The sequence below is a fragment of the Pezoporus flaviventris genome, unplaced genomic scaffold (assembly GCF_033815535.1).
Source record: "Pezoporus flaviventris isolate CSIRO_AGI_PZ_B2104156 unplaced genomic scaffold, CSIRO_AGI_Pfla_v1 ptg000013l, whole genome shotgun sequence".
In the NCBI taxonomy this organism is placed as follows: Eukaryota; Metazoa; Chordata; class Aves; order Psittaciformes; family Psittacidae; genus Pezoporus; species Pezoporus flaviventris.
Genome location: NW_026892561.1, coordinates 31,251,716 through 31,275,333, shown reverse-complemented (window position 1 = coordinate 31,275,333; position 23,618 = coordinate 31,251,716). Strand labels below are relative to the sequence as shown.

Below are 23,618 nucleotides of genomic sequence, written 5' to 3'. Positions count from 1 at the left end.
AAAAAGGATGATGCAGAATTAGTAAGGACTAACAGCAAAGACGAGTTACAGGTCCCTGATAGTGTAAAAAATCACTAAACAGGTAGAAACTAATGTCAAGAACTATTTATTCATCCCTATAAAGGAACAACTTCAGGCAAGGACAATAATCACAAAGCAGGAAAATGTTCATTAATTAAATGGAAACAAATCAGAATTGTTCAAGGTGTAGCCTGCCAAGGATCTGTTTGGCAGGCAGAGATATGCAATATTCTTCTCTGTGCTCCAAATATTTTGTTCGACAAGAGGTTAAAGAAAGTTTATCAAGGCTCCTGGCTGCACAGGTAGCTATTTGGCAATCACATCAGTCACATTAAAAATGTAAATCTAGACTATCTATACATATTAATTCCTTAAAAAAATACAGTGGTGTACTGCAGGCAATTGTGAAAGCCTTGCCTTCCCCACGAGGGTGCATGCTGTCCCTGTAACTACTAGATTATCAAATCAGGCTCTCTCCATTTGCCCATCTCCTCCTGATCTAGTGAACTCCCATACACAGTGCACAGTTTTACTATTAGACAGGTAGGGAACTTCCCTACCTCTGTACCAGCATCATGTATAGCCTAATAGTTAAAGACTCTTCTAAAACAGCAAGATAGAAATTTATATCCCTCAGACTTGAAAAAGAGATTCAAAACATCTTCCTTTGACTGGAAAAGGCATCTTTTTATTATAAAGTACTCACAAAGCTTTCCTCCTTAGGCCTGTTGATGCAGATACATCCTACTTACTTCCTAACATTATATGTATTAGGAAAGGACTAGAACAAATTTATTTTCCAGAACTACGGGAGAAATCCTATCTCCCATAAGGCAGGGTGCTCAGATCCAGTCCTTCAGAGACGTGGTTGCCACTGCATGAAGACACACAGTCCTCTATGTTTCTGGAGTAAAGATAACTATCAGGGGAGAAAAAAAAGAAAAAACACAAAAAAAACCAACCAACCAAACAAACAGAAAAACAACCACACAAAAAAAATGAAGCAAAACAAAGAATCCACAAACAAACAAACATTTGCGGAGACAAGCAGTTTCCCAGCTGGGGGCTCAGGTTGTGATTCTGAACTCCACTGCTTGGTGTTCACAAATTATTGTCAGAGTTGGGGATTTCTGTCACCTAGGAACTTTTTAGATCTGACCCTTTATGGGATTTTTTCCTCACTATAGCTTAAAATTGCTTAATCAACTGAAGCCCTGAAAAAAGCCCATAAGAGTTTGCATACAGAGTGACGATTTATTTGCAAAGTTTCAGCATGTTACAAATGAAGCAGGCTGAATGACAAACTCCTAAATAACCTGATGTACAGTGGAAACCACCATGGATCCTTAATTACAAAATCATGAAGATGATGCAATAAATATGACATTGCAAATGCAATAGAGGAATGACTGCTATAATTTAGGCATCTTCCATTAAACTCAACAGAGTTGCTCTTCTGGGTTTTGGTTGCTTGCTTTTGTTCATTCTTTGTTTTTTAATACTGAATCATCACTGCTTGTTTTCAAATTACTAACTGGAGCAGAGCACAAATCATTGTGTCAAACAGGGTAGAGCACATCGCTCAGAGCCCTTCATCACCTGGATCTCAGACAAAACAAGTCATAACTTTGCATCTTTTTATGGTGACATGGAGGTAACAGGCTGAAAACAAGCTGATAAGATTTTGATGATGTAATTTTGCAGCAACAGAATGCCACTGAGACCTTTTCAGAGGAATCTATAAATTAAAGGATTAGTAATAGAATGTAAAATCTTTCAAAATTTCAGGTTGTTTGGGTTTTTTTTTAATCTTATTGACCATGCATTTGTTTCAAGATCTACTTGTTTGGGTTTTTTTCTTTCCACTTTTTAACTTAAACACAAGCTACTTTTTCTCCTTCCCTTTGTCTAAATACATAAAGCAAAGAAACTGGAGAAAGTACATCAGATGTTCAACTCATCAAAATCCCTCGAAAAAGAGCTAAACCACTCTTCATATTAAATACAGCTTCACTTTTTGCAAAACCCATTTGAAGTGGAAGCCTCCAGTCTTTCCTTGCAACAGGAGCTGTTTCAAGAAGCTCGCTGATTATTCCGCACCCAAAAAAATGTTGGCAATTTTTAGACTACCATTATTGTCCTCCTTACTCTGTGAAGCCACTGTAAGAGTTTTCACAGAAAAAAGTAATTTCTGAAAAGCAAAATTAATATAATATCCAAGGGGTGATCCTACAGACCATGTTCAAACAAGCATAAAATTATTTGCCTATGAAGGTCAATTAGTTTTGACATTAATTTTGGCAGCATAAGTTAGACCATCTTTTTTCTACACTAGTAACAATATATATAAAGCAAACTCTAGAAATACTACATGAACTTTTGCAAATTGCAAAAAGGTTTCAGTATTCTTCCAATTTACAAATGAACTAAAACATCACTAAATACTTTTAGATTATTTCAAATTCACATGATGAGCACGTGCTTGCACATTCCTGTTATGGATATTGTGTCTAATTATTTTGCAGGACACTTAGGAAATAAATAGCCATTTAAGAAAAATGCTGAAGAAATTGATGGAAATTATAGTTTGAATCAAGCATTGAAAACCATAATGAAACCATATTTCAAATTAATTATACTTTTTAATCAAAACAGTGGATATGGTACATATCTAAACACAGCAAAAGGCAACAAAACCTAAACTTAAAATAATTAAAGACTTCCAAAGAAATTACCATTCTGCACGAGAATTTCATTTCCTACTTAAAAAAATATGACTTGCCAAGCTAATCCAGCAATAACTGGAAACAGACCAACTTCCACAAATTAATGTTTTACATTTTCAAGTGTACTTCTGTTAATTAAAAAATTAATTGTCCTTGAAAATACTGGAGAGACTATGCATCCACCCCACACCCAAGCATGGGGGAGGGGGGGGGGGGTGTATTTTTAACAAAATCCAGTTCTAAGAGAAAGCTTCAGGAAGTAGCATTAGTAACTTCAAAAAACAAACAAACAAACAAAATACTACACTCTTTTCTTTGTAACAGCAGCCCAAAACTGCTGTTTGAGGCTCTAGGAAGACCTAGCTTCCACCAAGGAAATTGGGAATGGGCAGGTGTGGAAACTTAAGCACAACGATGTAAGCATGTTTCTCACCCTTGACATTATAGACCTTTTAGGATATTTTCCCCCTAAATTTTCATCAATTCCTGACCAAAAATCCCAAAAGGAGAAAGCTGCAGTCCAAGACTAGCTTTGAGCACTGTTAGTGGTGTTTTCCTAAAGGGTTTATCTCCACTGAAAGGTGGCTCTCCTGGAAATCAGTCAGCATGGTGGGGGATTTGGGCATTTTACCTCAGTGCTACTCTGCCCAAAGCTGTATTTTCACTCCCACTTCCACACTGCCTCAAGGGAGACAGGACTTCTCCCCCAGTTCTGGAAAATAAATTTGCTCTAGTCCTTTCCTAATACAAAGGATGCTAGGAGGTAAGAAGGAGCAAGCATGGCTTTGAGAGATTTATGAATAAGATTTACAAATGAATAATGTGTGGGTTTCTTTCCAGCAATAGGAAGTTTTTTACCATTGCTTGATTTACCATAACCAGCTGAGGGAAATTCTTCCATGGCAGATGGTGTTTCTGATCAAGAATTCCCATTATTCCTTAAAATACCAAAATTAAAGTGTCCTATGCATATATTAATAATTTCTCTTTTCTCATCCACTGTCAATTCTAATCTCAACTTTTTTTTTTTTTTTCAAAAAAAGATGCAATTTCTGGCAGAAAATTAAAGTCTAGAGCAGTCATAACCCCCCAGCCATGTCCTGAACAAAAACCCCGTATTTGGTCACTACATCTGCCAAGTACATCACATCAGAAGGAGGCTTCTCAGCCCAGCGTCACAGTCTCCTATGCTCTTCCCAGCCTTTCATTATGGAATACCAGGGCTTAGTTTTGTTGCCAACACATGCACCTTTATTGTCATATAAGATAACCTACGGCTTCACAGATGTAGGCCTCCCAGTGAAGTATTGGAAAGAAATGGTCTGTCAACAGCCTCATGTCACAGCCATCAGCACCCTGCAGTGTCCCTCATTCAAGTAACATGTGGCTTACAACTGGGCAACTGAAGTGCACCCTTAGGAAATTTTAAGGTAACGAACTATGAAACTTACAGTTATAATACCAAGAAAATTAAACCCATTTCATGCAGATACACTTTTCTATCCCTCTGCTTTTATTCAAACAGTAAATTAGAACCAGTAAATTTTTAACAGCCTGAGAAGCATGCTTCCTTAGAAAAGTTTATTTTTACGTATCTACGGCTTCTGGGGAAATGTCAACATCTGGTTATTCTGCCCAAGATATTCAGCATCCTGCTGCAATTAAGTGCTCAACTCGATGGCTTACAGTTTTTCCCTACATGCCCTTTTGCTGGTTGAAAAAAAAACAGAACTACGTTACCCTTTTCTACTTCTTTGTGCACGCACTGATTTCAGTGTATTCTTGCACTATTATTAGGCTGCCCTGTTTCATACTGAAATTCCTCCTATAGTTCCCAGCAGGATGCCAGTCACTGGCAAGCTACAAGAGCCTGAAGCCCGTGCATCTGTTCAGAGACTGACAGGTAGCAGCACAGCAAGTAAAAAAGCCTGTAAATTTGCAGCAGGAGGCTTGGCCTAGACAAATAAAGTCCCTGCTTCACTTTGTTTTTCCAAGCACCAGGTCATGCCATGGCACCATTTTCTTGCAAGGAACCACTTCCCATTGGGGTGCAGTCCCAGCATTCCCTGGAGATGCATGCTCAGTGTTACACGGTAATAGATCTACCTGTGCCCTGTGGCAAGTGCTGGAATAACTTGCATTGCACCTCCTGAGGAAGGTGCCTGGCAAAGACAGATTGTGGATGTCAAGTTTTGTGTGGCAGGCATTGATTTTTCTGGGAGTGTCTTACTATTGCCTTTACTGTGTCTAAGCCAAAACTACAGTGCAGAGCTCATGATGTTGTTTCTCCAGTGTATGAATGGGCCTGATCCATGCACCACGGATTCAGGTGGTATAAACTGACATAGCTGTTGAAGTCACCCACACTACATCAGCTAGCAACAAGTAAAGCTCACACGTAACAACAGAAATGAAATCATTGCAAGAGGTCCAGTAAAATGCATCAGCACAAAGTTTCAGTATCATTAAGAAAAGGAAGTGAGTCGGGGCAATCCCAAGTACAACTACATTCTAAGCAGAGACCTGACTGAGAGCAGCCCTGAGGAGAGGGATTTGAAGGTGTTGGCTGATGAGACACTCAGTGTGTGCTTGCAGCCCAGAAAGGTAATCATATGCTGGGCTGCATCGGCAGCAACAAGACCAGCAGGTTGATGGAAGGGATTCTCCCCCTCTACTCCACTCTCATGAGACCCCACCTGCAGTGCTGAGGTCAGCTCTGGGCCCCCCCAACACAATAAGGACATGGAGCTGCTCGAGTGAGTCCAGAGGAAGCAACAACAATGCTGCAAGGGCTGGAGCACCCCTGCTATGGAGAGAGGCTGAGAGTTGGGGTTGTTCAGCGTGGAGAAGAAAAGGTTCAGGGACACATTAGAGCAGCCTTCCAGTACCTCAAGGGTCTGACAAGAAAGCTTAAGAGGACTTTTTACAGGGCACAGGATAAGGAGGAGTGGCTTTAAACTGAAAGAGGATAGATTTGGATTAGATATTAGGAAGAAGTTCTTTATTGTGAGGGTGGTGAGGACCTTGCAGAGGCTGCCCAGAGAAGCTGTGGCTGCCCCATCCCTGAAGTGTCCAAGGCCAGGCTGGACGGGGCTTTGAGTAACCTGCTCTAGGGGAAGGTGTCTCTGCCTGTGGCAGGGAGGCTGGAAGGAGATGATCTTTAATGTTGCTTCCAACCCAAACATATTGGCTTCTATTCTCTATGAAATTCTTATCATGAAAAATCTCAAAGTTGACAGAAAGGTTGGAAAAATGAAATTAATATTTACTGATATAATTCAGAACACCAGCTCACCATTATCTATTAGATGCTAGATCTACTGTCTAAGTGCTTACTAGTGCTATGCATTACAAAAGGCCAGATATAATCCCAAACATCATCAACACCAAGATCTGAATTCTCTTTTGAAAGTAGATGGCCCCTTGGATGGGACATCCAAGCAGGTATGAAGGAAGTCCTCCAAAATTCTTCAGCATCTGGTAACTGAATCTACTATGCCCACTGCACATACCTCACCAATGGCCCACACCTTCTCCATGCCATTAAAATCCCAGCGGAGCATGGCCTTCTATTAGGCAGCACAAAGGCATCTGCTTTCAGATCTTACAGCCCCACAGAAGCTCTGACCGACACAATCTTTCTCTTCCCAGCACAGAGCATCATTTCTCTGGGCCGCTGCTAACAAGAAGCTGTTATCCGAGACAAAGAAAATAATAAAAATAAAAAACAAAACTCAAAAAATCAAAATGCTAGCTGAACCAACGCATGTCCATTAATCTTCATTTTGCATGGTACATTAGAGAAAACATAGCGCTCTACAGAACTATCTAGTTCATTGATATCTTCCCCTGCTCCTAGGCTTTTAGGGCTAGGAGAACAAAAGCTGCAAGTCTTTCATACAATTCTGACCACAAGCCCAGAATAAAGATCTTCAGCAAGTTTACTTTTACTACAGTTGTAATTACTTTTTGGTTAAAAATTACATGAACTTTAGCTTGTTTTCAAAACTATCTCTGAAAATCCTCATGTTGAATTGACAAAAGAAACAGGAAAAAAATTAAAACTCAGTACTTAGCCTTAAAAAATCAGCAACCCACTGGGATGAATGATAGTAATTCATATTCCTTGTAGTGTTGTTATTTCTATCCCATGGAGACCGAAATTTTGTCTGTATTAACAAAATGTCTCTAAACTCCTTATGGGCATTTTTTCTAGATCAGTCTACTCAATGTTAGCAACATCAGACACAGACTATCTACAGACCCCACCTGTTACCATCTGTGCTTAAACAGTGTGCCTTCTCAAAGACAATCTAGAAAGACAGCATTGAGAATATAAGTTACATTTTTGTCCTGTGACTCCAAGTGGAAAAACTCTTGGTCTCACAAATGCAAAGACTAGGAATTAGTGTTTTTGAAATGTACCTCTCAACTCAAATTCATGCTGCTGCCAAAAGCCTATCATGCATAGCTAATCCATTCAGTGTCTTTTCTCTCACATATTCAACCTTTGATGAAATATTTTCAGGCACTGTATTTCTAGACTATTGCACCATTTAGCAGGAGAAGCTCAATACAGAGCAGTGGCAAATGTTAAGCCTTGATAGTATATTCCTAACTCACTTCTTCAGACTCATGGACACCAATTATTTGGTATTTTGAGTCTGGGATCTGTATGACTTGAAGAAAACAAGAAGAGAGGAGGGAATGGAAACACCTAAGCAACATCTTTCTTCTGCAATATTGTGCCCCTTGCTACAGGCACAGGAAAATGCAGTTAGAAACAAAGATTCAGCATCTGGATCTAAAACTTACCCTTAAACAGCTTCATCCATGCCAAGTCCTCTCACCCTGCAACAACCTGCAAGTACCCAACGGACAGAGTAATTTGTATTTACTCAATTAGTAATACTAATTCTGAATAAAGAGAAAGGACAGGAAGACTTTCATGAAAAGTAGCAGAAGTCTAGACCCTGCTGCTTCAAAAGAAGTGTGATTAAATAAATACTAAATATTACATAGTGCCTAACTCCCTGTCCTCTAAGACATACTGTGTGAAACTCTTATGAGGAGTTGAATCTTATTCTGATACTTATATTCCAGAAAGGCCAAAGAAAACACATACCTTTAGGAGAGTGGGTGTTGCTATTATGAAGGTTTTCAGTTCATAAATGTGACAAAAACGGGTTAAGATATACCCACATCTGTTCTAACTCACAGAATTTCCCTCACACATTAGGAATCAACAAATACAAGATGATTGCCTGGTCTGTGAAGAAATGAAGCATCCGGGCAAACATCAAAATCATTACATAGGCACTTCCTGAAGACTTTGTTCACATTCTTAAACCACAAATAAATTCCTAGGCTTCAAAGGCAGATGGACAGCTATAATAATCTAATTGAATACTTCTGTAATACGAGGTGAAGAATTTCAAATGAGAATTTTTGTAGTCTTGTTATTACGCTTCAACTCATAAATTGTATGTAGAAAGTTATCCAATATGGAAAAATCGCAGGCAGTAAACAATTGGGAAAGTTCTGGAAAAAAAAAAAACAAAACAAAACAACAACAACAACAGCAAAAAACAAACAAACAAAACCCACAAAACAAAAAAAAAGCAAAAAAACACACACAGAAAAAGCAATTATTTTCCTCTGCTTATGAGTGTTATACATGAGCACTTTCTTTATTCTGTATACAAACCTAGAAATAGTTGTGCCTATATGAAATAACTGACCAGATCAGTGTTGCACTGGTGCTTAAGGCAGAAAGCAACAGTGAACTGCTCTGATTGCTGGATCTTCAGGGTGAGGTATGCTCAGGGCCACCAGATAGGGCTGGAGATGGGAGAAGTATCAGACTGGGTTAAAGCCTGCAGCCAACTGAGGTAGGATTGCAATGATTGCACTTCTATGTAAACTATCACACCAGTTCCACTGTTCCTCCCCTGAACTATCACTCTTCTGTCACACAGCTCTTCTTAATAAACTCCTCTTACCTAAAGTCAGGAGATATCTATTCTCAATCCGTTACATAATTTAAGATAAAACCTTTTTATTATTTCAGTTACATTGAACAGGTTGTGGACCTGGCCTCTGTTAAAGCAGTTTGAGCTTTCTGTTGGCCTTGTTTGGTTTTTTGGTTTTTGGGTTTTTTGGTTTGTTTTTTTGTTGTTTAAGACAAGCTATAAATTAATATTTGTTAATTAAGAAGAAAATACTTTTTTTTTGTCAGACTGCTGTGTGATTGCTGCTATTAATTTCTGGCCATTTCTTTTTCACATAGCTATTACACATTAACTTAATTCCTGTTTCATACAGCTATTAGTTATTAACTTTGTTATTTTTTCTCAATTCAGTAACAAAAATACTTCATTCAGCATTGCAGCATGCATCATTCGGACTGCAGATTTCAGCTGTTCTTACTATATGGGAATTGGTGACTGCTAACATGAGACACTGCCTTCAGCTGCATCTTTAGAAAGCTAAATATAAGTGGTTATTTGCAGTTTATACCTGTAAGGCTTAGTAATGCACTCATGCCACCTATTGGCAAATTACACACGAGTCACAACTGAGTTTAGCCTTCTGATGAGCACAGATTAAGTATTTAACTACAGAGTCTTATATTTGTAACAGATAATAAGTAATAAAGAAAATCAGTCAGAAAAAAATCTTCTTTTACTTACAGCAATTGATTTCCATGGGCAAAGTATATAACCTTTGGCTAAATATATCATAGCCTATCAGAAAGACTTGTGTAGAAATAAGAATTTAGTAGTTTCACAGAAAGCTGTAACATCTCCTTCAACCCAATATTGTTAACCAACACGTTGCAGCAAACTTAATAGAACCTCATCAAACCTATTTTCATTGCAGAAAGATATGAGAGATAGGCAGTGACAATTTATGTTGCTGCCAAACTCAAAGGAAAAGCAGCATGATGACTTCCTTAATTTAGAAAATTTTCCAAAATTAAGAATTAAGCAATGCATTTTGGAGTGACTTTTTTAACTTCAATTGTTCCAGGTCAGAAGAGTTTAAAAAATAAAATGGGGATGGTGGAAAAAAAAAAAGGAGGGGAAAAAAAAAAAAAAAGAAAAAGGCAGAAAAAAATAAAACCACAAATTCAGAGCTCCAAACCACCATGCAAACTGCCCCATTTGCCACAAAATCCAGGAAATTCCTCAGTGAGTCCTCCAGGATTTTGAAAACATTCTGCAAGTCAAGTTTCTCATTTCTTAAATTTCTGCTTAGCAAAAACTTATGAACACACCATCTACCAGTAGAAGCACAGCTTCAATGATATTCAGGTTTCTTTCTTCATTTCCAAATATTTATATTTTCAAAACATTTTACAGAAATACAGATTCACAAACATGCTATGATAAATTTGTCAAATACAGCAGGGTTCTCCAATGAGTATCTCTCAGAATATTTTCTTGTAAATCAAAATGCAGTGTCTAGTCAGCATTGGGAGTTCTGCCATTAAGATGGCAATAAAGAACACTACAGGAACATTTACTGCTGTCAGCCAAGCAGCAGATTTGCATTCGTTGCCTCATGTTAGAAACCGAGAATTTTTTTCCTGTTAGCGAAAAAGTATTTTCCCAGTCCAGAAGGTTGATTAAAGGATGCAATTCATTTATGAGCATGTGTTTTATGAAAATACTGTGTGCAGTATCTCAGAGGCCAGGAGTACGTAACATGTGCAATTTTTTAAATTTCTTCTGAAAGCTGAAGTAAAGCTGGCTTAAACCCTAGTGCTGCGCGTGGCTGGCTTCACTCTGAGTTCTTTTCATCTTTAATAGAAGCATTTCCTTCTGCATAGGATGGTCATCCATTTAATTGCACGGTACAGAGAAAAAAGCAAAGGAAAACTCAGCTGTGGAGATAAATCTCAATAGAAATGTAATGAGTACTCCTGCCAAGAATCATTTACAAAACTTCCTATTCAATGCTAACTGTCAGAAGTGGGACATCCACAATCCCATCTGTGAATCTGGAGATAAGAAGCTGCTATTCAACACCCAATGTAGTTTGGTCCTGGCCAGTATCAAATCCACTACCTCAAATTACCAGGAGCATGATATATGATAGCACTTTGAACTGCAACAATTACAGTCCCCTAAGCTAGTGAACTCACTGCCTTTGGGCCCTTAGATATGCTCTCCGTTGTGAGCTTAGTATCATTCATTAGTTTTGGAGTGGAAAAAGGCAGAAATTGGGGCACCGACTCAGCCATCCTGATGCTATTACTCAAACAACTGCAACAGCATGAGCCTAACAGAGTTATAAAAATGCCCAGTGAGATAAGCACAGCAAGGTTCTCCTTCATAGCTGGATTTCTGACTTTTGTAACTGATGAGCTAAATATCTGACAAATCAGACAGACAAAAAGTAGGGGAGAATCTGGACTGACATAATCTTAAAACCTTTACAAGATGGGACCACAGAAGAGAATTTTAATCATAAACTTTGGACAAAAGAACAGAAATGCTAGCCTTTTTCAATTTCTCCCAGGTAACAGATGCTTTTCTATATGTCTCCAGCTACACTTTAAACTGCAGAATACTCTAGGTATTCTGTGGTCTTTTCTAGACTTCCTGACTTCACTTAGGACTTGAGGGAAGAATGAAAGGGGGAAGTCATTCTCTTCCTAGCTGAAGATATTTGGAAAACACTCTTCAGCATCTGCTAAAGCTTCTGTCATGTCTGGTGGGAGGATCAGTAGACCTGAATTTTCTTACTCCCAACAAAACTTCAAGCCAAAAAGCAATACTCATGAATTCAACTGAGATTGTGCTGAGATAATGCTTATGTTTGGATAATGTCACTTCATCTAGTGTGTCAAAGCAAATTATTACTAATAACTGCTCATTACTGTATCATTATTATTAATCCATTCTTTTTTTTCTTATTGAGAAAAAAATAATAAAATACAGTTTAAACCTAAATGTATTAAAACCAAAGTAGAGCTGCTGTAGCCAATCTTTTCACTCAGGAAAATGCTGGATCAATAAAGAAAATGCCCTAAGCCTAAATGCGAAGATCTGAGACAGATGTGTACTTCTTGACTACAAAAGAGAGAAACATTTTCAACAAATACTCAGATAACAGATCCAGCATCTACTGCCCTGAATTTGGTACCATTTACCCATTCCAGCAATTATTCCTGTAGCTCCTTAAAGACAAGCTCCCAGTGCTTTTCCCTAGTTTCTTCCTGCTCTCCAGAATTAGTCCCTGACTCTACCCTCCACTTTGTGTACAGATTTATTCTATACATTGGAACAGGACACTTACTAAATCCAAACCTTTGTTTTCTGCTGCTCTGAACAGACAGGGGACTATTTCACTATCTTACAGCCAATGTCATTCTTGCCTGCTTATGTAACTAGCACTTGTATGGAAGCTCTGATATTTTTTTAAAATCCTTTCCTTCAATCTCCAAAGTTCCCAGCATTACCTAGACAGTGTACCTTGAAACAATACAGAGTCAAGCGCAATGGCCTGAGACCAGTCTAAAAGAAGGCTGAAGGCAGAGAGGGACTGGCACTATGACAAGATGAAGAATCTTGCCTTCTCTTGGGACACAGACAGACACACATTCACATAAACACATGTTAATGATACGGGAAGGATTCTAGGAAATATGAGAATGGTATGTGTTGTGGTTTAAACCCAGTCAGGCAGCTCGTTCACTCACTCCCCCCCCCTTGCCCTCCCCCTAATCCCAGAGGGACGGAGAGGAGAATCGAAAAGAATGCAACTCCCATGGGTTGAGATAATAGCAGTCCAGTAACTAAGGTATAACACAGATCACTACTGCTACCACCAATAATAACAATGATAAAGGAAATAACAAGGGAAGAGAATACAACACCTCACCACCAGCTGACCGATAACTCGCCCCCCCTCAGCCCGACCAAGCACCGACCCATACTTCCTCCAACTCCGCAGTCTCCCAGCCCTTCCAGCTAACTCCCAGTTACCTCCTGGGCATGACGTGCTGTGGTATGGAATACCTCTTTGGTCAGTTTGGGTCAGGTGTCCTGTCTCTGCTTCCTCCCGGCTTCCCCTCCTCCCTGGCAGAGCATGAGGCTCACAAAGTCCTTGGCCAAACCAAAACATCCTTGTTATCAGCTCTGTTCCCAAGCCGAAAGTCAAAAACACTGCACTGCACCAGCTACCAAGGAGGACAAAAATGACTGCTACTGCTGAACCCAGGACAGTATAGCCTAAGATCCATTTAACCTGTTATCCTGTCTGCAACTGGGGCTAAGACGAAATGGTTAGTATAAGCACTGGCAACCACAGAGCGATACTGAACTTCAGAATCTTTTCCTTGTCTCTGCTGTCTGTGGATCATGATCCATTCTGAGGCAAACACAGCATTCTCATATGTAAACAACCCTCAAGAGAGGGATAGAAAATTGACCTTCCTTCTACCCTGATGAGGCCAGTCACTCCAGGCAGACATTTTTCTCTTCCATCCACTCAGCGATGCTGCTATTTATGCAATAAGAAACCAAACAGAAGCATAAACATTAAAATAACAATAAGAAGAAAATCACTCATAGAGCATGCATATAAAAAAAGCACAGCTCAAAATGATGTGAAGGGCTAACCAATTTATAGGGGGTTAGGGTTAAGCCGCTTGCTTACCAATGTTACTGCTTATTCATGCTTACTCAATAAATGTGTCAACACTTACTGTGCTTGCTGGAACAGGGTGGGAGAACCAAAGCTATTGATAAGAGGAAGGAACAGTAACTCCTCTTCTCTGGACCCCTAAACTGGCTGAAATCAGCTTTGCAGTTTGGACAGTGACTAAATCACCAGGGAGCATGCGCAACAACTAGAGATGAAAAGTTCAGGGAAGAGTCATTTACTTCATCTTGAGACCCTCGCCCACCACCACCAGGAGACACTACGCAAGCAAGGACCTTTTACCTCATTTTAATATGAAGCAGGGATAGGTCATGAATATGTATAGGTGTGTTGTGTAACCTCATGTATATGTAATAGTTTAGAGGATAAATATGAAGAACAACACTGAGGTGCTCATGCTTTTGGAGGAACGATCCCCCATGCGCCTCAGCGCTGAATAAAGCATACCTACTTTACAACTTTAACGAGTTGTGGAGTCTACCCGCATATCAGAAAGAGATCAAGCCATTCCTCTCTTTTTGACCCTCAACACAAAATCACTGCAACAGCCTTCATAATTCTGCCCAGAAGGCAGCACTACTGCATTTAAACTGTAGTTGAAGACAGTGAAGCAACAATCCCTAACACTTCTCAAGAAAGCAGGCACTTTTATCGAGCCAAAGTCTATACTATGATCTGCTACAGGCAACACTGCCAAGCGTATCATACACTGAAGTGTGGCAATGTTTAGAATCAGCACAGAAGTGTCTCCTTTCTCCACCCGCATGTCCCTCAAATGCTCCCCAGTCTATAATATATCTCAGTTCAGTCTTATCTTGTATTAACCCATATCTAGAATAAATCCTTCTGAAACCTAAAAAAAAATTGAGAGAGATCACCTATGGCTCCGGAACATAAAGAAAAGTTTACAGGCTGAGTAATGTGATAGGGATCAGCAACATGAAAGCTGCAGAAAAGTTCAGATTCTGCTGCTTGATACACAGGTTACTTTGGCAAGATATTTTATGAAATTTATGATCGTGTACTGCAGGGCTGAGCTGAGGAAAAAAAGCTTTCTCCCAGTGCAGTGGTTTGTGCACAACTTAATAAACAGCTCTCTAATGGCAAATAGAAGGTGCATCAACCTTCCCAGCAACAGTGAATTTCACCTTCCATAGGTATAAGATACGAGAATTATCATAAAACTAATCCAAGCAGGCTCTCAGGAGAACAAGCAGTATTCAAATGCAATCAAGGCAATACGAAACTGACTAAGTGGAAACTACAGGCACATACTCATAATGTATTGCTCAAATATGACAAATACACTGATTTTTCTCTCTAAAGCACATTAAGACAGTTGCTCTAAAAACACAAGAGTGTTTTCAGATTCATATGACTAGTGCTTTGAAATTAATTTTTCCAGTATTGTGTGGAAAAGTGTGTGACAATGTAAAACCACTCAGATTGCTACCCTCCAGAGTGGTGTTAAGAGGTAATACTGCTAAGCAATACATGCCCACTTAAGCAGTGTCATCCAGCATGCTCCATAAATTAAAATTAATTAAGCAGAAGTACCTATTCAGTGGGAACAGAATTTGCATGTTTACATTTAATAATGAATGTGTAATATTTTTATCAAATATAATTCTGTTAATCTTTAATTGCCTTGTGGCACCTTAATTTCAAATTTCTCATAGTTTTTGGAGAGAAAAACTGAAAATGTAAAAAAAAAATTACTTTTAAAAGTATTAGTAATTGAAGTTGAATATCTTTATTAGATGCAAATCAATACCGTAGAGGTACCCTGTGGATTTCCTATCAGTTTTCTAGGAATCCAATTCCTTTAGATCTAGCCCAGCAAAAGTAAGATTAAATATCACCGATATTCACTAACCCTCGTATTTTAGTGGCAAAATTCTACTGATTTCAAGGTACGTAATGCAAAAGTATGATACAAGAGAGTAAAAAAAATAGAACCCTTTAGCTAGATAATTTTATGTGTGGATAGAAAGATGAAATAAAAATTCACATTGTTAAATGATCTGGGAAGTGGCAGGGAAGATTAAAAAAAAAGCAAGCATTTGTTTGTTTTCTTGCCAAGAAAACTACTGCTTTCAAAAAGAATCAGAGATTGATGCCCAGAGAAGGGGAAGAAGGGAACATGTGAAGGAAAAGTGTGGGAGGGGGAGCTTGTGGCTAGAAATTCAGCTGCAAAACTACCTGCATCAGCTGAAGATGTTAGCACCCAAGCTTTTCTCACCATCCTGCACTGTGCAGGCTGCAGAGTCAGCTAGCCTGGGAGCCTATTCAGCTATAAAATAATTAGCAAAAGAGGGTTTTTTCTAAAGGATGGAAACAAACCATTTGGATACAAGAGATAAAAAGAGGAAATGACAAAAAAGGGAGGAAAGATTAAAGTCTTGTATTTATAACATTAACTCCAACACAGAATGGACTAAAATATAGACCCTCAAATAATTATAAGCATTAAATACAGTTTCTAATTATTTCTGTGGAATTGAACTGTTTCCTCTACATTAACAAGGGCATGAAAGGCCAAGGATGAGTGAACTGAGTACAAACATATGGGGACTGGGGCACACGGGACCAGGTGACCCTGGTATTCCCCTTCCACTGCAATTTTATCTCCATTCCAGCATTTCAGAGTAACACACAGAGCACAGACTATAGTAAGTTTACTTTTTACTGGCATTCGTTTAATGGAGGCATTAATTCATCTTTTTTTTAGACTGACTTTAATGTGGCTACTTTACCACATTTGAAAGTTGTATTTCACACCTCAACGTAACCTCCATCTCATTATATCCACTCCTCCAGCAGTCTTTAGCTTAAACATAATCTCATTCACCTTATAAGAAAGAACAAATGGAGGACCTCGCTCCCATCTAGATGTGTTCACAGAACATTCTTTCACTGAACTGCTCTGGTAGTAGAAATTTTCTTGATGGTTGCTTCATGGAGTCTACACTGTTCATAGTTTCTTTTTAAATGACACTTCCTGTCTCCAGCGCTATTTTCAGTTTCTCTTTTAAACTTCAAGCCTTGATATTTGTGAATAATACCTCTACTAATGCCTCTGGGTAACCAAAAGATTGCCATTAATTATCTCAGTATGAACTCACAAAAGAGCAGCAAATGTATTATCTGAACAGAATCTCACTACCAACAAGGCCTCTCCAACACTGTAAGTTCTAAAAGGTTGTACAAAAAGCCTAACAAAATTAATTTTAGACAGAATTCATAAAAGAGAGAAGAGATGGAAAAGCAGATAATATCTCAATGTCTGGCTGGAGACCAGTAACGAGTGGCGTCCCTCAGGGATCGGTGTTGGGACCGGTCTTGTTCAACATCTTCGTTGCTGACATGGACAGTGGGATTGAGTGCACCCTCAGCAAGTTTGCCGATGACACCAAGCTGTGTGGTTCGGTTGATACACTGGAGGGAAGGAATGCCATCCAGAGGGACCTCAACACGCTTGTGAGGTGGGCTGATGACAACCTCATGAGGTTTAACCATGCCAAGTGCAAGGTCCTACACTTGGGTGGGAGCAATCCCAGGCACAGCTACAGGTTGGGCAAAGAAGAGATTCAGAGCAGCCCTGTGGAGAAGGACTTGGGGGTGTTGGTTGATGAGAAAATGAACATGAGCCGGCTTCAGTGTGCCTTGCAGCCCAGAAAGCCAACCGTATCCTGGGCTGCATCAAAAGGAGCATGACCAGAAGGTCGAAGGAGGTGGTCCTGCCCCTTTACTCTGCTCTTGTGAGACCTCACCTGGAGTATTGTGTGCAGTTCTGGTGTCCTCAACATAAAAAGGACATGGAACTGTTGGAACAAGTCCAGAGAAGGGCCACGAGGATGATCAGGGGACTGGAGCACCTCCTGTATGAAGATCGGCTGAGGAAGTTGGCGCTGTTCAGCCTGGAGAAGAGAATTGTTTCCTGTTAGGGTGGTGAGGCACTGGAATGGGTTGCCCAGGGAGGTTGTGAATGGTCCATCCCTGACAGTCTTCAAGACCAGGTTGGACGAGGCCTTGAGTGATATGGTTTAGCGTAAGGTGTCCCTGCCCATGGCAGGGGGGTTGGAACTAGATGATCTTAAGGTCCTTTCCAACCCTAACGATTCTGTGATTCTGTGATCTTCCCTTACTTAGGTATCTATATAAACTTATTTCCTTTTCTTAAGAGTATTTAAGATAGCCATTGCTTTCCAATTATTTTCATTATTTTTTGCTATTTTTGAGTGGAAATTTTTGAATACAAAAATAGGGTCTTCTAAAGTTAATAAGCAATGACATTTTTTCAGATAATGGAATTAATATTCTTTTAATAACCAGAGATATATATTACTTACATATCTGACTGCAATAGGGATTCTCCAGCACTCTTTAAGCAAGTGCTTTCTACTGCCATGTGTTGGAAAAGATATTTCACATTCTTTTGAAAGAAGAGAATGCATTTAGTGTGCGAGCATAACATCTGATACCATGCAAAGATAATAGTCATATTATCTTTCATGCATTTCATTATTTTTTTCACTAATAAGATTTAGAAACAAAACGGATGTAAAATAAAACCAGTACACATCCTAAAGATTACTTTGATAATGCTAATATGCCCTTTAAAACTGAGTCCAGCTGGGAAATTGAAAGGGTGACAAGTGGAACCAACTTGTATTAAGTTGGCATGAGACCAGTCACTGGCATGGCCAAATGAGTTACTGAATCTGGAAAGTGGTTGATAAGGAAATCCTGTTACAGTGCAGTGCTAGATGGTTTGGGTTGTTTGTTTTCTTTAATTATTCTTAAATTACATCCTCTATGATTTTATTTTTGTCATTTCTTAATTTTCAAACAAAAATATTTTCATTGAAATCCTGTTTTGATTAAACAAATGCCTAAATTATAGCTTCCAGTGCTCTTTTCTGATGAAAAGAAATTCTAATGTAAACTAATCTGATCACTGAACAATTTCTGTTGGGCATCCTTCCAGTCAGAAGTTTAGAATTTATGATAGTAGTTGACAACATACCTTCCAACAGTTAGGTAAAGGTAAAGAGAGAGCGTGAGCTCTTTAGACAACTTTGATCACTTCTACTGGAGGTAATCCCACAAGAAGTACTCTCCTGTCACAACACTGTCTGTTTGCAGATGTTTTAAACAGACATCAAACAGGAGAGAGTTACTACATGAAAACCTCACTCTAGTGTGCAGACATGCTCTAGAAGTACAAGGTAGGGAAGTGATCAACCAAAGGGTTAAGAAAGAGAGTAAACTCAGAGTACCTTGCCAAAGCATTCTATTCAGATTATTCACACCTCTGATTTTCATTTGGGTCTGTTACTACTTTTTTTTTCCCTTTCAAATACACATCTTCTTGGTCTTTAATTAAGTTGTCCTGTGAGTTTACAGGTTTCATGAACCTGGCATAGCTGTCACAACTTTGTCAAGAGGAGTGTTTAAAATAGTCCTCCTGCTGCTGACATTTGTGTTTCTAATGAATAAACACAATCCCTGTCACCCTTGACTTCAGCAGGCGTTTTCTGCTTCTGAATCATATTATGCTGCCAATAAGGTGCTTAGGATAGCTTACCTAAAAACGGATTCACAGAATTTATAATTTCTCACCATTCAACATGCTGGCTAACGGCAACATTAAAAATACAAGCCTGAAAAACAGCCATCAGAAAACAAGCCGGTAAGCCACTGCAACACATCTCAAAGAGCAAATCTGGGGGTTTATTTCATCATTGAGGGTGGCTGAATTAACGAGAAGCAAAAATAAATAATCTGAGCTAATAAAACAGCTGACTTTTCTCGGGAAAAAAGTTTGAGGGCTGCATGCAGGTTCCTAAGGAATTTCTGGAACTGTTAGCCAATTTCAGTCAGATCTGTCAGATTAAATATATAGGAACATAATTATCTTCTCATTAAAAGAATGATTAAAAAGCACATAAGAACACTGCAGAATGTTAATGTAAAGACACCATGTTTTGAATAAAAGGAAGCAGAGTAAGTTTCCTAAAGAGGCTGAAGCATCTTAGAGTCAGAAGGATTTTCAGTCAAAGCTGTCACAACTCTTTAGTATCCAGGCTTCAAAAAGATCTGACTCTTCTCACTATCTAATGACATTGTCCTAACTATGTTCTGGAAAAACAGTGCCCCTACTCTTTAGCAGCCTCCTTCAAATGTTCCTCACAAGGGCTAAGTATTCACATGAACCGTTGTAATGCTGAGGGTTTTAAACAGCTTCAAAAATACCAGGAAACAGGAGTCAAAGCAAAATTCCAAAGCTGCACTAAAAAACAAAAAAAAAAAAACAAAAAAAAAACAAAAAAAAACGTGGAACTCCTGTTCTGCAAAAGACCTCAGAGTTTCAATACTGCCTGATATTTTAATCTCCCTTTCTAATTTTTTTTCTATGCCATTGTGAGTAAAAACAGGACTGTTAACTAGACTCTATACCTCATAGGACACTAGTGTTTCTAAACAAGCAATCAAAAACCTGTCAAAGTCAACAGGATGAGTCTGAGGAACTTCAAATGGACTGTATGGCTCAGGATTTTGATTCACTGGTATTTGCCAGAGCCCCTGCTACAATAAAATGAATCTTCCATTTAAACTGGATGCTATTTCACTTAGCTTCCAATCCATTGGTGTCAGTAACTCCTGTAAGGTGCAAATTAAGGTAAAAAACTACCCACAGCCTTAAATGGGCTGCATGGCTGGTTCTAACTAATTTTCTAGTATGGTTTTACACAAGCATGCAACCTAAAGCACTGATTTAGCTAAACATTTGTAGAGCCAGCATCACTCCTGGCATCCCACAATCATTTCATATTCTCTTGAAGTAGAAAAGTTATTTCACTTAACTACAGAGATTAAGTGACTGGCTGACAGAAATTTAGTAATTTTGTGAAAATGCCAATAACACAACCCAGTTCTCTTGACTAACTCCACAAAACCATGCTTCCAGGCATAGTGCACTGCAGCTGCATGTTTTAAATGCAAAAGTTAATTACTGTCATTTCTGGTCCAACACAATCTATTTCATTTTTCTTCAGAAAAAAATATTTGTCCTAATATAAGAACTTTCTCATTGTTAACTTCAGTATTTTATTTCAGGTGGGGTGTTTTGGGGGTTGGGGTTTTTTTCCTGTTATTAGAATTCTTATTTGGAATACCGTGATATACCTTATATCAGTTGAATTTCTGGCACATAAATGTTGATTATTGTCAATAAAGTGAAGTATTAGCAGCTGTACCAGCTTCCCAGATATTTCTCATCCCTATTCTTCCCATTACTTACTGTCAAGAAATTACCTGACTATAAAGGCTTCTGGTATGGGCAATCTGTGGATAGACCATGGCTTTTGACTCAGAAGTACATTTATGGACCACAGGTAGAAAAGCCTACAAATACCAAGCTATCTGTTCCAGTCCAATAAATGTGGAGTACAAAGCTGCAAAAATCAGGCACCATATGTTCAGGGAGACTGATGTTTGGAGAACTACACTGATCAGCACACAGCTGGATAGCAACACAAGCATTTTTCTGTAACGGAATCAATAACAGCATGGGGCATGCCGTTATGTAGGAAGAAGATTTCCACCGCATCTTTTTTTCATTTCTACTCACCTACTAGGCCTTCCTAGTACAATACGGATCTATGAATAGAATGTTAAATTAGAACTAATTTTTATTTGCTTTTTCCAAAATAAATAATCACAAACATTCAGAAAGCTCTGAATAATTACCTTATACAAGTCAGGCCTTAAAACAAGGCCTCTCATACCTGGACAAAGATTAAAATTTCTTAATGCATGAAATAATTTGTTAATTATTTGTTAATGTTTTCAAACAGTAGAATATGTCTTTCCTTTAAGTCTTTCAGCAGCTTAAGCTTTTATATATATAAATATATAAAATCACGTCAATATACTCTTCCTCCATATGAACATTACATAACGCAAAAGTTACATTTGCTTTAGTTTTCAATCAGAATAAAGACAAGCCAACTGATTGTGATCTTTTCCTCCCAGTTAATTTACAAAATGATTTTAAAAGAGAGAAAGTAAACACACAAAACTGGCAATGAATATGAAGCTTCTTCCCCCCTAAGCCCGATTAAAGGAAGTCGTTCTGAAGTTAATGTCAATGGAAATATCATGGAAACATGACTGCTTGTGATATTTCCAATGGAAATACCAAACAAAGAGCTATCCAAATACTATTTCTCCTGTAAATATCATAAGGATATTTGCTGCTCAGTTCAAAGGTAGGAGAATAAAATGGAAAAGAGGAGGAACAGAGCAGAAAAAAGGAAAGTAAAGCAGGAAAAACTGAGAAGGAGGCTGGCAGACAGCTCTTTGAACATACAAATCTACAGAAGCAGAAAAAGTTCTCAGAAACTCAAGCTGAACTTTAAAGGGTGGATAAGATTTAGAACTACACAGGCAATGAGTGAAAGGGAGGAGAGTAGAATGAACTATTAGAGTAACAGCTGGAAAATCATGCTTCCCAAACAGAATATTTATTGCTGGTTCTTGGAAGGAAAGAACAGTAAAAGATTAGAGTATATAAGGGGTTTTGAAAATGTAACTGTCACCTTCAAATTCGTTTCACTAAGAAGACTATTAAAATATAATTCGAATTAACAGAAATGTGTATTGCTAACATGCATTGAGAAGGGTAAATAGCAATGTGAGAATGTTCTTTAAAAACATTTCAACACAGTTTCCTACTGCTTAAAATAGACTTGAAGAACATGGTTCTCTTCCTGCTTTTAATAACTAACTTCCTTCAGCTGATGACTTGAGAGGTAATATTTAATTTGCAGACCCTTAGCATAGGAATTTTAATCCAGTTCTAATGCCAGTGACAATTATCACTAACTTTAACAAATTGCATTTACCTGAACCAAAAGTGTAGTCCATCTGCACAAGGGTAAGCAGCAAAGCCACTGAACAGAAGGCAGCAAAATACTGTGGGTCTTGGTTATGCAGCTATTTTTTATTTTTTTTTAAACTTCATATCCACTCTTACTCACTCTTACAAAGGAAGATGATTCTAAAATAGCAGGTGATAGCAAAAGTGGGCAAACCAACCACTTCAACATTTACTTCAATATTGACAGCACATTTAAAATGTTTAGCTTCCAGTTTAATGCCCAGTTTGTCTCTAGGTTAAATATTAAGCAAACTTAAAGTGATATAAATAATTCCTTATTTTTCCTATTATATTCATTCACTTAGAAACAGCAATAACAGTATGAAACTCTGATTTGAATACTGAGTTGACAGCCACATCTAAAGAGCAGCTCTCATAATATCTGAAATTTCAGAATCATATTACCTTTAATTTTAAATCTATTTCTGGAGCCATTTTCAAAATCCAGTATTAATAGAGGATTAAATTTCTACAGATATTTTGCCATTTTCATTGCAAAACCTTTGTGAAAATATCCCACAGCTCTGTATCAGTCTCAAAGCAGTAAATATTACCAGCTTGTAAGAAACAGTACCCTCAGCCAAACTGCATAACATTTTCTTATTTGATTCAAAATGAAGATTTTCCAACTTAAAAAAAAAAAAAACACAAAGAAAAACAACCCACAATTCTCATAATTTATTAACCATAATTCATTAACAACCATGCTATTAAGATAACATTTTGCTGAGACAGTTAAACAGTGTTATTCATGAGGCATCCCTGCCCATGGCAGGGAAGTTGGAACTGAATAATCTTAAGGACCTTTCCAACCCTAACTATTCCATGATTCTATGATTCCATTCATGACCCTTAACAGGACAAGGGGGAATGGCTTTAAACTGAAAGACAGTAGATTCAGATTAGATATAAGGAAGAAATTCTTCACTGTGAGGGTGATGAAGCACTGGAACAGGTTGCCCAGAGAAGTTGAGGCTGCCTCACCCCTGGAAGCATTCAATCCCAGGCTGGACAGGGCTTTGGGCAACCTGGTCTAGTGAAAGATATCCCCGCCCATGGCAAGGGGGTGGAAGTGGATGATGTTTAAGGTCCCTTCCAACCAAGACCATATCTGAATATCCATATCTGAATTGGAAACTCAGTTGGACAAGACAGTAAAAATCCTCCTATATATCTGTTCTTGTGTATTCCGTAGAATTCCTGGGAAGTGGCAAATTATAGTAAGGCAAATAGCTTTTCTAACAGAGCAG

The 23,618-nt window shown here is 38.5% G+C and overlaps 1 protein-coding gene across 1 annotated transcript in view; it reads right to left on the bottom strand.

Moving 5' to 3' along the window:
* Nucleotides 1-12,813, bottom strand: part of BCHE (butyrylcholinesterase) — a 407,570-nt gene extending 394,757 nt beyond the window's left edge. The window contains exon 1 of the mRNA XM_061452611.1: nucleotides 12,776-12,813. The gene's annotated coding sequence lies outside the window, so the exon portion shown is untranslated. The remainder of the gene's footprint in view (nucleotides 1-12,775) is intronic.
* Nucleotides 12,814-23,618: the final 10,805 nt, after the last annotated feature.